This window comes from Mustela erminea, chromosome X, assembly GCF_009829155.1.
Source record: "Mustela erminea isolate mMusErm1 chromosome X, mMusErm1.Pri, whole genome shotgun sequence".
Lineage (NCBI taxonomy): Eukaryota > Metazoa > Chordata > Mammalia > Carnivora > Mustelidae > Mustela > Mustela erminea.
The window spans coordinates 36,028,677-36,041,699 of record NC_045635.1 but is presented as its reverse complement, the minus strand read 5'-3'; the positions used below and the strand labels follow the sequence as shown (position 1 = coordinate 36,041,699).

The 13,023-nt window shown below is 38.5% G+C and overlaps 1 protein-coding gene and 1 pseudogene across 1 annotated transcript in view; one reads left to right on the top strand and one right to left on the bottom strand.

Annotated features, from left to right (window-relative positions):
* The window catches only part of MED14OS (MED14 opposite strand), a 354,140-nt gene that overhangs the window by 136,397 nt on the left and 204,720 nt on the right, over positions 1-13,023 (bottom strand). The window lies entirely within an intron of this gene.
* LOC116582130 lies at positions 418-1,199 on the top strand (annotated as a pseudogene).

The window sequence follows — 13,023 nt, the reverse complement described above, 5'->3', positions numbered from 1 at the left end:
CTTTTAAGTCTGAGGCTAAAGGTCATTTTGCCTCCTCTTAAGACTGCATCAGGACTAATTCAGCACTTAGAAGAAATCAGGAAAGGACTCAAATACAACACAATGGGTCTTAAAAAACACCATAAAGGGTTGCAAACATATCATCAAGGGTCTCAAAGAAGTTAGGAAGGGGCTTATTTTTATCAGAAAGAGTCTCAAACAAAACAAAAAGGGTCTCAAAGATGTCAGGAAAAGTCTCAATGTCCTTATATAAATAAGGATGAGTCTCTCACATAGATCAGGAAGACACTCATGTCAGGAAGAGGGTCAAATAAGTCAGGAAGACTTTCTGAAATAGGTAGGAAAGGGTCAAAAACATGTCAAGATGGGAAGTCAGAAAGAGTCTCAGAAAAAGAAGGAAATGTTCCAAGCAGAACCATGGCAGTTGGCAAGATCAAGGGCTTTATAAAAGGTAGCAAAAAGGGAGCCAAGAAGAAAGTGATCCAATTTCTAAGAAAGATTGGTATGATGTGAAAGCACCAGCTATGTTCAATTAATAATAAATACTGGAAAAACACTCATGACAAGAACTCAAGGAACCAAAACTGCATCTGATGGCCTCAAGGGTAGCGTTTTTGAAGTGAACCTTGCTGACTGAAGAATGGTGAAGTTGCAGGTGGAAAATTAAAGCTAACCACTGAGGGTATTTGGGGCAAAGACTGCCTGACTTACTTCCATGGCATGGATCTTATCTGTGACAAAATGTGCTCCATAGTCAAAAAATGGCAGCCCACAATTGAAGCTCATGTTAATGTCAAGACTACTGAAGGTTATTTGCTTCATTTACTCTGTGCTGGTTTTACTAAAAATTGCAACAATCAGATTTGGAACAGCTCTTATACCTAGCACCAACACATTTGCCAAATCCAGAAGATAAAGTAAATCATGACCCTAGAGGAGCAAATGACTTAAAAACAGTGGCCAATAAATTGATTCTAGATAGTATTGGAAAAACAAAGAAAATGTTTGCCAGTGTATTTATCCACTCTATGGCATCTTTGTTAGAAAAGTAAAAATGATGAAGAAGCCCAAGTTTGAACTGGGAAAACTCAGGGAGTTTCATGGTGACAGTAGAGTCTTGAAAAACTACTGTGAATGAGGCAGGTGCTAAAGTTGAACAAGCTGATGGATATAAGCCACCAGTCTGAAAATCTGTTTAAAATTCAGGCTTTTAATGGTGACAAATAGAAAGTCTTATTTGTGACAAAAAAAGAAGGAAGGATCTCAAACATGTCAAAAAGTGTCTCAGTCAGACCAGAAGACTCTCAAATAGTAAGGAGGAGCCTTAGACATCTCAGGAAAGGTCTCAAGCGAGTCAGAAATAGTCTCAAATATGTCAGAAGGAGTCTCAAGTCAAGAAAAATCTCAAGTACTTCTTGAAGAGTCTCAAATAAGTTAAGAAGTGTACTAAATAATAAGGAAGTGTCTAAAACAGAAAGGAATGTTTTGAATAGTCAGAAGAGGGTCAAACACATCAGAAAAAGTCTCAGTCCAGATATGAAAAGTTTCAGATATGTCACAAAGGGCCCCAAATAATCTGGAAGAATCTCAAAAAACTATGAACGGTCTCAAGTGCATTAGTAAGTCCCTCGCACATGTTATAAAAGGTCTCAAACATGTTAGGAAGGGTCTCAAAGGCATCAGGGAGAGTTTTAGATACACCAGGAAGGGACTCATACAAGATGGGTCTCAAATACATCCGGAAGGGCCGCAAATATGTTAAGAAATGTCTTAAGCAAGTAAGAGATACAAATACATAAGGAAGGGTCACAAACTCATAAGGAAATGTTTTAATGACCTTTGAAAGGATCTCACACTGACAGACACAGTCTTTAATATGTCATAGAGGGTCTCAAAAAAGTCATGGGGGGTAGCAAACAAGTCAGAAATGATTGTGCACATGGCAGAAGGCGACTTAACATCATTAGGAAGTCTCAATCAGGCATGGTCCCAAAAAAGTGAGAAAGTGGCTCAAACAGGTCATCAAGTCAAACATGTTAGTTTCAACCCTGTCAGAGAGTGTCAAGCAAGTAAATTGTTTTAAATGCAACAAGAAGGCTCTCCAATGGGGTAGAAAGCATCTCCAAGTCACCAGGATTGATTTTAAGCAGCAACAAAGAGTCTTAAATTCAAGAACTTTTTGAAACAAGTCAGTAAGAGTTTCAAATAAGCCAAGAAGGAACTGAAACAAAGGGAGAATCTCAAATACACCATGAAAAGTCTCAAACATGTCAGGTATCTCAAACATGTCATGAAGTGTATCACACAAGTCCGAAAAGTTCTCAAAGATGAGAAGAAGGGTCTCAAAGGTATCAGGAAGTCTCACATACCTCAAGGAGGGCTTCAAACACATCATGAAGTATCTTAGACACGTCCAGAGGAGTCAAATATTTCAGGAAACCGGGGCGCCTGGGTGGCTCAGTGGGTTAAAGCCTCTGCCTTCGGCTCAGGTCATGATCCCAGGGTCCTGGGATCGAGTCCCGCATCGGGCTCTCTGCTCACCAGGGAGCCTGCTTCCCTTCCTCTCTCTCTATCTGCCTGCCTCTCTGCCTACTTGTGACCTCTGTCTGTCAAATAAATAAATAAAAATCTAAAAAAAAAAAAATGTCAGGAAACCTATCTAATACCTCTGGAAAGGTCTTAAGAAAGTCAGGGGGGCGCCTGGGTCACTCAGTGGGTTAAGCCTCTGCCTTCGGCTCGGTTCATGATCCCGGGGTCCTGGGATCGAGCCCCACGTTAGGCTCTTTGCTTGGCGGGAAGCCTGCTTCCCTTTCCCTCTCTCTGCCTGCCTCTCTGCCTACTTGTGATCTCTCTCTGTCAAATAAATAAATAAAAATCTTAAAAAAAAAAAAGAAAAAGAAAGTCAGGAAGGGTATACATGTTAAGAGGAAGAATCTTACTCGGTCAGGACAGGCCTCAAACATTTCAGCAAGAATATCTTGCAGGGAAGAATGAGTGTCAAACAAGCCAAGCAGGGTGTAAAATATGATAGGAAGGGTCTCAAAGTCATCAGGAAGAGTCTCAAATGGTCAGGAAAAGTGTCAGACAAGTCAGAAAGGGTCTTAAATAATGAGAAGGAAACATTAACATTTCAGGAAGCATCTCAACCAGGCAGAGAACATCACATATAGTCAGGAAAAGACTTAAACATGTCTGGAAGAATCTTACACAAGTTAGGAACTTTCTCAGTCATGTAAGGTGGAATGAAACAAATCCATAAAGATCTCACTCAAGTCAGGAAGGTTCTCAAGCAGAAAAGAAGATTCTCATTTATGGCTGGAAGGGTCTGAACATGTCAAGAAGAGTCTCACAGAAGTTGGGAAATGTCTCAAGCAAATCAGAATGATCTGAAATACATCAGAATAGTCTGAAATAAATCATGAAATGCTCTAAACAGGTCAGAAAGTCATTTTTTAAAACTATTTTTAAAACAGGTTCATTGAGATATAATACACATACTATACAATCCACCCATTTAAGGTTTATAATTAAATGGTTTTTACTATATCCACATATGTGTATAACCATCTTCACAGTCAATTTTAGAACATTTTCATTGCTTCAAAGAGAAATTTTATATGCTTTTGCTATCACTTATTCCCTTACTCCCTGCCCCCTGCCCCAGCTCTAAGCAACCACTAATCTCATTTCCTATTCTGGACTTTCATGTGAACTGAACCATATAGCATGTAGCCTTTTTTGACTGGCTTCTTTCATTTACCTTAATGTTTTCAAGGTTCATCCATGTTGTAGCATTCATCTCTATTGTGCTGCTCAAGTCCTCTATTTCCTTGTTGATTATCTGCCAGTTAGATCTTCTGCCTAACTGTTCTATCCATTATTTATTTACTTATTTATTAAAGATTTTATTTATTTGAGAGAGAGAGAGCATGAGCAGAGAGAGGGGCAGAAGGAGAAGGAGAAGCAGACTCCCCACTGAGCAGGGAGCCCAAGGCAGGGCTGGATCCCAGGACCCTGAGATCATAACCTGAACTGAAGTCAGATGCTGAACTGACTGAGCCACCCCGAGTGCCCCTGTTTTATCCATTATTTAATGGGAGCTCTTGAAGTCTTCAACTATTATTGTTAACTTGAATATTTCCCCCTTAATGTTTGTCAATTTCTTGGATTGTTAGGTACATATATATGTTTATAATTGTTATACTTTCCAGATATATTAACCCTTTATCATTATAAAATGTACATTTTGGGGGCACCTGAGTGGCTCAGTTGGTTAAGCATCTGCCTTTGTCTCACTCAGGTCATGATCCCAGGGTCTTAAGCTTGAGCCCCACGTTGGGCATCCTGCTTGGTGGGGAGTCTGCTTCTTCCTCTCCCTCTGCTCCTCCTCCAACTCTTGCTCTCTCTCTGTCTCTGTCTCTCTCTCAGGTAAATAGAATAAAATCTTAAAAAAATTTTAAAGCCCATTTATTTGATATTAGTATAGCCACTCCAGCTTTCTTGTGGTTGCTGTTTGCACTATGTATCTTTTTCCATACTCTTATTTTGAATGTATTTGTCTTTTAATCTAAATTGTAACAGCAGATAATTGGATTTTTAATTTTTTAAAAATATTTTATTTATTTATTTATTTGATGGCTAGAGATCACAAGTAGGCAGAGAGGCAGGTGGCGGGCAGAGGGGTGGGGAAGCAGGCTCCCTGCTGAGCAGAGAGCCCAATGCAGGGCTTGATCCCAGGACCCTGAGATCATGACCTGAGCCAAAGGCAGAAGCTTAACCCACTGAGCCATGAAGTGGATCCCCTGGATCTTGTATTTTTATCCAGTCTGACAATCTGCTTTTCATTGGATTGTTCAACCCATTCACATTCAATGTTATTAATATTATAGCTAGCTAGAATCATGGCTGCCATTATACCTTTTGTTTTCTCCATGTGTCATATCTCTTGTTCATTTATTCCTTGTTACTGCTTTCTTTTGCATTAAGTGACTATTTTCTAATATAACATCTTAATTATTTTATGATTTTTTCACTACAGTTTTTAGTTATTTCCTTAGTATCTGCTCTAGAGATTTCCCTATACATCCTATCAGGATTTATTTCAGCTTTATATTAACTTATGAAAATGTTAGTGAGATATAGAAATTTTACTCCTATATAACCCTTTCTCCCTTTTTGTGCTATTTTTATTATATATATTACATCTTATACATGTAATAAACCCAACAATACGTTGCTGTAATTATTACTTTTTTTTAAAGATTTTATTTATTTGTTTCACAAAGAGAGACCCAGCAAGAGAGGGAACACAAGCAGGGGAAGTGGGAGAGGGAGAAGCAGGCTTCCCACTGAGCAGGGAGCCCAATGTTGCGTTGAGCTGAAGGCAGATTTTTTAAAAAATAATTTAAAAAAATTTTTATAAACATATAATGTGAAGGCAGATGTTTAATGACTGAGCCACCCAGGTGCCCTTAATTATTACTTTATATAATGTTATATCTTTTAAAGATGAGAGAAGAAAAGGAGACCTATATATATTTATGCCATTATATTATTATTATCATAATATATGAATATATACGTATATAATTATAAAAGATTTTATTTATTTTATAGAGAAAGACACAGCAAGAGAGGGAACTGAAGCAGGGGGAGTGGGAGAGGGAGAAGCAGGCCTCTGGCTGAGCAGGGAGCTTGATGTGGGGCTCAATCCCAGGACCCTAGCACCATGACCCAAGCCAAAGGCAGAGGCTTAATGTCTGAGCCACCCAGGTGCCCCAGTATATGAGTATATTAGCCTTCCTATTTATCATTTCTAATTCTCTTCATCTGTTCCTATGGATTTCTGTTATCATATTGAGTCATTTCCTTTGTCCAATACACCTTGATCACTACCCACTTCCTTTGTGCTGTTCTCAGCAAATATATTTCAGTTTTATATGTTATAGGCCCAATAATATTACTATATACATATTACTTTATATAATTACTTTTAAAATCAGTTAAGAGAAGAAAGAAAAAGTATGTATTTATACCATTTTGTATAATTACATAATTACTTTTCTGGTATTCCAGTTTTGTTTGTGTGGATTCGAATGGCTGGGGTCATTTACTTTTGAACCTGAAGAGTGTCCTTTGACATTTCTTGTAAGGTGGGTGTTCTAGCAATAAATTTTCTCAGCTTTTGCTTATCTGGGAATTCTGGGAATGTCTTTTTTTTTTTTTTAAGATTTTTATTTATTTGACAGAGAGATCACAAATAGGCAGAGCAGCAGGCAGAGAGAGAGGGGGAATCAGGCTACCCGTTGAGCAGAGAACCCAATGGGGGTTCAATCCCAGGACCCTGAGATCCCAGGACCTGAGCCAAAGGCAGAGGCTTAAACCACTGAGCCATCCAGGTGCCCCTGAGAATGTCTTTATTTCATCATTTTTGCACTATATCCAGCTTTGAACATGCTGAATATTTTGAATATATCTACCTTTACTAGACATAGGACTCTTAAGTAGACAGTTTTTTTTTTTTTTCCCCTTTGAGCACTAGAGAATGTCATCCACTGCTTTTTGGCTTCTATCGTTTCTGCCGAGAAGTTAGCTGTTAATCTTATTGAGGTTTTCTTGTAAATATGAGGTATTTTTCTCATGTTGCTCTCAAGGTTTTATTCTTGTCTTTGGCTTTCAGTACTTTTACTGTGATACTTCTGTTTGTGGATCTTCAAAGAGATCAACATTTATCCTACCTGGAGTTTGCTGAGCTTCCCGAATGTAAAGGATTTCTATCAAACTTAGAAATTTTTCAGACATTATTTTTTTGTTTTTTATTTTAAAGATTTTATTTATTTATTTGACAGAGAGAGAAAGAGCATGCACAAGCAGGGGAGCAGCAGGCAGAGGGAGAAGGAGAATCAGATTCCCCAATGAACACAGAGCCCGAACCGTAACTTGATCCCAGGATCCTGGGATCATGATCTGAGCCAAAGTCAGATGCTTAACCAACTGAGCCACCCAGGCGCCCCCAGACATCATTTTTTTTGGAATATTTTTTTGGTGCTTTTCTCCTCCTGGTGTTCTCATTATATTGATGTTGGTATGCTTAATGGTGGACTACGTTTCTGAAATTTTGGTCCTTTTTCTTCATTTTATTTTCTCTTTGTTCTTCAGATTGCATATCTCCATTGATCTGTCTTTACATTCACTAAACTTCTCCTTGTTCAAAGCTACTACTGAACTCCTGTAGTGAATTTTTTATTTCACTTATTTTTTATTCTTTTCCAATATATGCATTTAATGCTATAAATTTCCCTCTAAACACTGTTTGTGCTGCATCCACAAATTTTGATAAGTTGTGTTTTCATTTTCATTTAGTTAAAGATGTTTAAAGATTTCTCTTGAGATTTCTTCTTTGATACATATGCTATTTAGAAGAATGTTGGTTAATCTCCACATATAATTTTATAATTTTATCTTCCTGTTATTGATTCTAGTTTAACTCCATTATTGTCTGAAAGCAGACAATGCATGACTTCTACTCTTTAAATTTGTTAAGGTGTGTTTTATAGTCCACAATGTGATCTGCCTTGCTGAATGTTCTGTGTGAGTTTGAGGAGAACATGTATTCTGCTGTTGTTGGATAATCTATGGATGCCAATTATATCCAGTTGATTCATGGAATAGTTGAATTCAACTATGTTCTTATTGATTTTCTGCAATCTGAATCTGTCCATTTCTGATACAGTTGAAGGCTTCAACTATGATAGTGGACACATCTATTTCTCTTTGGAGTTCTATTAGTTTTGGCCTCACATAGTTTGATATTCTCTTGTTAGGCACATATATGTTAAGGATTGTTACATCTTTTTGAAGAATTGGCCCCTTTATCATTGTGTAATACCCTTCTTTATTCTTAATAATGCTCCTTGCTTTGAAGTATACTCTGTCTGAAATTAATATAACTATTTCCTGCTTTCTTTTTTTTTTTAAAGTTTATTTATTTAATCTCTACACCCAGTGTGTGGCTTGAACTCATGATCCCCCAGATGGAGAGTGGCAAGCTTTTCTGACTGAGAGAGCCAGGGGCCCTTCCTGCTTTCTTCTGATTAATGTTAATGTGGTACATTCTCCTCCACCCATTTACTTTTTTTATTTTGCTGTAACTCTAGAATACAGGTACTTTTCAAACTCAAGAATGGGTTTCCTTTTTTTTTTTAATTTTTTAAAAATTTATTTTCAGCATAACAGTATTCATTGTTTTTGTACCACACCCAGTGCTCCATGCAATCCGTGCCCTCTATAATACCCACCACCTGGTACCCCGACCTCCCACCCCCCACCCCTTCAAACCCCTCAGATTGTTTTTCAGAGTCCATAGACTCTCATGGTTCACCTCCCCTTCCAATTTCCCCCAACTCCCTTCTTCGCTCTATCTCCCCATGTCCTCCATGCTATTTGTTATGCTCCACAAATAAGTGAAACCATATGATAACTGACTCTCTCTGCTTGACTTATTTCACTCAGCATAATCTCTTCCAGTCCCGTCCATGTTGCTACAAAAGTTGGGTATTCGTCCTTTCTGATGGAGGCATAATACTCCATAGTGTATATGGACCACATCTTCCTTATCCATTCGTCCGTTGAAGGGCATCTTGGTTCTTTCCACAGTTTGGCGCATCCATTTACTTTTAATCTATATGTGCCTTTGCATTTAAAGTGGGTTTCTTTATTTTTACTTTTTAAAAAGTAGTATTATTTTTAAGTATTCTCTACACCCAACAATGGGCTCAACCTCAGAACCCTGAGGTCAAGAGTCACTCGCTATACTAACTGAGCCAGCCGGTGCCCCTAAAATGGGTTTTGTATAGACACCATATAGTTGGGTTTTGGTTTTGATCCACTCTGACAATCCATGTCTTTATTTTATTTTATTTTTTAAAAGATTTTATTTATTTATTTGACAGAGAGAGAGAGAGAGAGAGAGATAGTGAGAGACGGTAACATAAGCTGGGGGAAAGGGAGAGGGAGAAGCAGGCTTCCCACTGAGCAGGGAGCCCAATGCGGGGCTCAATTCCATGACCTGAGCCAAAGGCAGATGCTTAACAAATGAGCCACCCAGGTACCTCACAATCTATGTCTTTTAATTGGTACATGTAGACCACTGACATTCAAAGTGATTGTTGAGGGACACCTGGGTGGCTCAGTTGGTTGGACAACTGCCTTCAGCTCAGGTCATGATCCCCGAGTGCTGGGATCGAGTCCCGCATCAGGCTCCCAGCTCCACGGGGAGTCTGCTTCTCTCTCTTTCTCCTTGCTCATGTTCTCTCTCACTCTCTCTCTCTCAAAAAAAAAAAAAAAAGAAAGAAACAAAGTGATTGTTGATATAGTTGGATTAATATCCACCATGTTTGTTACTATTGCCTTTTTCTTTATTCCTAATTTTGGTTTCTACCATTTTTCTGCCTATGATTTTAATTGAGTGTTTTGTATAACTCCATTTTCTTTTCTTTCTTAGCATATTGGTCACACCTTTTTTAAATACTTTTTTTTTACTGGTTGCCCTAGAGTTTGCAATACACATTTATAGCTAATTCAAATGCACTTTCAAATAACACTATACCACTGCACAGGCAGTGCGACTACCTCGTGTAACAAAATAATCCCAATTCCTTCCTCCCATCCCTTATATCATTGCAGTTATTCATTTTACTTACATGTAAGCTTACATAAGCATATATCTAAATATATGACATATACATAAGCATGCATAATCAAATATGTTGTTGCCATTATTTTGAAGAAACTTATTTGTTAGATCAATTAGGAATAAGAAAAAGAAAAGTTTTGGGGCGCCTGGGTGGCTCAGCGGGTTAAGCCGCTGCCTTCGGCTCAGGTCATGATCTCAGGGTCCTGGGATCGAGTCCCATATCGGGCTCTCTGCTCAGCAGGGAGCCTGCTTCCCTCTCTCTCTCTCTCTCTCTGCCTGCCTCTCTCTCTGTCAAATAAATAAATAAAATCTTTAAAAAAAAAAAAAAAAAAGAAAAAGAAAAGTTTTTATTTTATCTTCACTTATTCTTTCTTTGACATTTTCCCTTACTTTATGTAGATCAAGTTTCTGACCTATATTATTTTCTTTCTCTTCAAAGAACTTTAAAAAAAAACGATTTTATTTATTTATTTGAGAGAGAGAGAGAGAGACAGAGATAGTGACAGCACACCAGCAGGGAGGAGAGGGAGAAGAAGGCTCCTTGCTTAGGATCCCAGGACCCTGGGATCATGACCTGAGCCAAAGGCAGATGCTTAACCAACTGAGCTACCAGGTGCCCTCTTCAAAGAACTTTTAACATTTCTCGCCAGGCAGGACTACTGGCATCAAATGCTCTCAATTTCTGTTTATCTGAGAAAGTCTTTATTTCTCCTTCACTTTTGCAGGATCATTTTGTAGGGTACATAATTCTAGGCTGGTGTTTTTTCCTCTCAATGTTTTAAATATTTCACTTTACTCTCTTCTTTCTTGCCTGTTCTGAGGAGTAGTCAGATCTAATTCTTATCTTTGTTCTTCCATAGGTAAGGATTTTTTGTTTGATCTTGTTTATGTCTGACTTCTTTCAGGTTTTTTCCTTTATTTTTAATTTTATGTAGTTTGAAAATGATATGTCTAGGTGTAGGTTTTTGGGCATTTATCCTGCTTCACATCTCTGAGCTTGTTGTATCTGTGGTTTGGTGTCTGGTATTAACTTTGGGGAAATTCTCAACCATTATTGTTTCAAATATTTCTTCTGTTCCTTTTTCTCTTCTCCTTATGGCATTCTCATTATGCCTATGTTATAATTTTTGTGGTTGTCCTATAGTCCTTGGATATTCCTTCCTGTTTTTTTTTCCCCCAGTCTTTGTTCACTTTGCTTTAGAGTTTTTAAGGATTCTACTGATATATCTTCTAGTTCAGATATTCTTTCCTTAGCCATGTCCAGTCTCCTAATAAGCCCAAGAAAGGCATTCTTCATTTCTGTGAAAGTGGGTTTTTTTTTAATTGTCTAGCATTTCTTTCCCCCTTAGAATTCCCATATCTATGCTTTAATTGCTCATCTGTTCTTACATGCTGTCTACCTTATCCATTAGAGCCCTTAGCATTTAATCATAGTTGTTTAAATTCCTTGTCTGATAATTCCAATATCCCTGTCATGTCTGGTTCTAATGCTTATTCTATCAGTTCAAACTGTGGTTTTTACCTTTTGGTATGCCTTGTAATTTTTTTTAAATAGCCGGACATGATGTACTAAGTAAAAGGAACTGTGGCAAACAGGCCTTAGTAATTTAGTGGTGAGGTGTTGGAGGAGGGGAAGCATCGTATAATCCTACGATTAGATCTCAGTCTTTGAGTGACCTGTGTCACTGGAGTGTGAAGTTCACAAGAGTTTCTTTCTTTCTTTCTTTCTTTTCTCTCTCTCTCTCTCCCTTTTTTTTTTTAAACTTCTGCCAGAGGTGGAACAGGATGGCTAGAGTGGGCTGGATTTATTTTTTTCCCTTCCCTCTTAGGTCATTGGGCTCTAATAATAAATATCCCAGCAGGTTAGGCTCTAGTTAACTAGTTTGCCCTCAGGGCAGGCCTTGTTAAGAAGTGCAGAATGTGGTAGTAGATTTCAAAATGCTGAGGCACCTGGGTGGCTCAGTGGGTTAAGGCCTCTGCCTTCAGCTCAGGTCATGATCTCAGGGTCCTGGGATCAAGCCCTGCATCAGGCTTTCTGCACAGCGGGGGGCCTGCTTCCTCCTCCCTCTTTGCCTGCTTGTGATCTGTCTGTCAAATAAATAAATAAAATCCTAAAAAAAAAAAAGCTTCCTCTTTCTTTCCCTTTAACAAAAGCACCAGGGAATTTTTCTCCAATATTTACTGTGGAAAAGAAGTTGATCTTCTAGAAGTAAATCTCACAATATTGTGGAGATCCCCTTATGCCTGGACCCCCAAAGTTTCTAGCTCTTGGTTGGTTAGGGCTTCTATAAGAAAAATACCACAGACTCAGTGGCTTAAACAACAAACATTTGGTTCTCACAGTCTGGAAGCTGGGAAGCCCAAGATCAAAGTAATGGCAGATTGAGTGAGGGTTTGCTTCCTGATTCATAGACAGCTGTCTTACTGTGTTCTCACGTTGCAGAAGGGGTGATGGAGCTTTCTGGGATCTTTATTTAATAAGGGCAGTAATCCCATTCTTGAGGGCTCCAACTTTATGACCTAATCACCTCTCAAATGCCCCACCTCTAAATGTTATCATATTGGGGATTAGATTTCAACTTATGAATTTTGGGAGAGGACACATTCAGTCTATTACAGTCATCATAGCTTCTTTAAGCATACTTGTTCTTTGAATATATTTGTAATGGCTTCTTTGAAGTCTTTGTCTATTAAAGCTGACATTTGGTTGCCCTCACAGGCAGTTTGTGTTGCCTTTCTTCCTGTGTTTGAATGATACTTTCCTAGTTCTTTGCATGTCTTGTAATTTTTTGTTGAAAACTGGACATTTTATATGATATATTGTAGCAACTCTGGTAACAGTGCCCTTTCCCCTGGAGCTTGTTATTGTTGTTTGTTTATTTGCTTGGTGATTGCCTGGATTATGTTAGTGGAGTCAATTTCCTCTACAACAAGAAGCCTTCGATATTGCTCCTCAGAGGGCAAAGTCTGGATCACGAGCAGTCAGCCTGGGATGAAGGTGGTTTTAGTAGGGCTCTTTTTGTCTCCTTCCCTGGTCACACCCAGCTGTTAAGCTCCACTAATTGTTGGATGATTGCTCCATTGCTTTTAACAATACCCTGGGGGCATAAATGGTCCCATAGACTGAATCCTTTAAATTCAGGCTCCTTTGAAGAGATAGGGTTTGAGGTCAGTGTTTTGAGGTTTTTTCTGACCCTAGGAGGACTATTTCAGCTGTCACTTTCCCTGGTTCTCCCTATAAACAAGCTGGCCTATGGTTTAGCTTATATCTCTAATAAAACTGCCGGTCTCCTGGTTGCTTTCCCCAAAACCTCCGTTGTTTTTTAGAG